The sequence below is a fragment of the Procambarus clarkii genome, chromosome 11 (genome assembly GCF_040958095.1).
Source record: "Procambarus clarkii isolate CNS0578487 chromosome 11, FALCON_Pclarkii_2.0, whole genome shotgun sequence".
NCBI classification, from domain to species: Eukaryota; Metazoa; Arthropoda; class Malacostraca; order Decapoda; family Cambaridae; genus Procambarus; species Procambarus clarkii.
The window spans coordinates 40617788-40620287 of NC_091160.1; positions in this window are offsets into that span (position 1 = coordinate 40617788).

The following is a 2500-nucleotide window of genomic DNA, read 5'->3' on the forward strand; positions in this document are numbered from 1 at the left end:
GAGAGGGTGCTCCCTCTCGTGCCCTGGGAGAGGGTGCTCCCTCTCGTGCCCTGGGAGAGGGTGCTCCCTCAGGTGCCCTGGGAGAGGGTGCTCCCTCTCGTGCCCTGGGAGAGGGTGCTCCCTCAGGTGCCATGGGAGAGGGTGCTCCCTCTGGTGCCCTGGGAGAGGGTACTACCTCTGGTGCCCTGGGAGAGGGTGCTCCCTCTGGTGCCCTGGAAGAGGGTGCTCCCTCTGGTGCCCTGGGAGAGGGTGCTCCCTCTGGTGCCCTGGAAGAGGGGTACTCCCTCTGGTGCCCTGGGAGAGGGGTACTACCTCTGGTGCCCTGGGAGAGGGTGCTCCCTCTGGTGCCCTGGGAGAGGGTGCTCCCTCTGGTGCCCTGGAAGAGGGTGCTCCCTCTGGTGCCCTGGGAGAGGGTGCTCCCTCTCGTGCCCTGGGAGAGGGTACTACCTCTGGTGCCATGGGAGAGGGTGCTCCCTCTGGTGCCCTGGGAGAGGGTACTACCTCTGGTGCCCTGGGAGAGGGTGCTCCCTCTGGTGCCCTGGAAGAGGGTGCTCCCTCTGGTGCCCTGGGAGAGGGTACTACCTCTGGTGCCCTGGGAGAGGGGTACTCCCTCTGGTGCCCTGGGAGAGGGTACTACCTCTGGTGCCCTGGGAGAGGGTACTACCTCTGGTGCCCTGGGAGAGGGTACTACCTCTGGTGCCCTGGGAGAGGGTACTACCTCTGGTGCCCTGGGAGAGGGTACTACCTCAGGTGCCATGGGAGAGGGTACTACCTCTGGTGCCCTGGGAGAGGGTACTACCTCTGGTGCCCTGGGAGAGGGGTACTACCTCTGGTGCCCTGGGAGAGGGTACTACCTCTGGTGCCCTGGGAGAGGGTACTCCCTCTGGTGCCCTGGGAGAGGGTACTCCCTCTGGTGCCCTGGGAGAGGGGTACTACCTCTGGTGCCCTGGGAGAGGGGTGCTCCCTCTGGTGCCCTGGGAGAGGGTACTACCTTTGGTGCCCTGGGAGAGGGTACTCCCTCTGGTGCCCTGGGAGAGGGTACTCCCTCTGGTGCCCTGGGAGAGGGATGCTCCCTCTCGTGCCCTGGGAGAGGGTGCTCCCTCTCGTGCCCTGGGAGAGGGTGCTCCCTCAGGTGCCCTGGGAGAGGGTGCTCCCTCTCGTGCCCTGGGAGAGGGTGCTCCCTCAGGTGCCATGGGAGAGGGTGCTCCCTCTGGTGCCCTGGGAGAGGGTACTACCTCTGGTGCCCTGGGAGAGGGTACTACCTCTGGTGCCCTGGGAGAGGGTACTACCTCTGGTGCCCTGGGAGAGGGTGCTCCCTCTGGTGCCCTGTGAGAGGGTACTACCTCTGGTGCCCTGGGAGAGGGGTACTACCTCTGGTGCCCTGGGAGAGGGGTACTCCCTCTGGTGCCCTGGGAGAGGGGTACTACCTCTGGTGCCCTGGGAGAGGGGTGCTCCCTCTGGTGCCCTGGGAGAGGGGTGCTCCCTCTGGTGCCCTGGGAGAGGGTACTCCCTCTGGTGCCCTGGGAGAGGGGTGCTCCCTCTGGTGCCCTGGGAGAGGATACTCCCTCTGGTGCCCTGGGAGAGGGGTACTACCTCTGGTGCCCTGGGAGAGGGGTACTACCTCTGGTGCCCTGGGAGAGGGTACTCCCTCTGGTGCCCTGGGAGAGGGGTACTACCTCTGGTGCCCTGGGAGAGGGTGCTCCCTCTCGTGCCCTGGGAGAGGGTGCTCCCTCTCGTGCCCTGGGAGAGGGTGCTCCCTCAGGTGCCCTGGGAGAGGGTGCTCCCTCTCGTGCCCTGGGAGAGGGTGCTCCCTCAGGTGCCATGGGAGAGGGTGCTCCCTCTGGTGCCCTGGGAGAGGGTACTACCTCTGGTGCCCTGGGAGAGGGTGCTCCCTCTGGTGCCCTGGAAGAGGGTGCTCCCTCTGGTGCCCTGGGAGAGGGTACTACCTCTGGTGCCCTGGGAGAGGGGTACTCCCTCTGGTGCCCTGGGAGAGGGTACTACCTCTGGTGCCCTGGGAGAGGGTACTACCTCTGGTGCCCTGGGAGAGGGTACTACCTCTGGTGCCCTGGGAGAGGGTACTACCTCTGGTGCCCTGGGAGAGGGTACTACCTCAGGTGCCATGGGAGAGGGTACTACCTCTGGTGCCCTGGGAGAGGGTACTACCTTTGGTGCCCTGGGAGAGGGTACTCCCTCTGGTGCCCTGGGAGAGGGTACTCCCTCTGGTGCCCTGGGAGAGGGATGCTCCCTCTGGTGCCCTGGGAGAGGGTACTCCCTCTGGTGCCCTGGGAGAGGGGTACTCCCTCTGGTGCCCTGGGAGAGGGTGCTACCTCTGGTGCCCTAGGAGAGGGGTACTCCCTCTGGTGCCCTGGGAGAAGGTACTCCCTCTGGTGCCCTGGGAGAGGGATGCTCCCTCTGGTGCCCTGGGAGAGGGGTACTACCTCTCGTGCCCTGGGAGAGGGTACTCCCTCTGGTGCCCTGGGAGAGGGATGCTCCCTCTGGT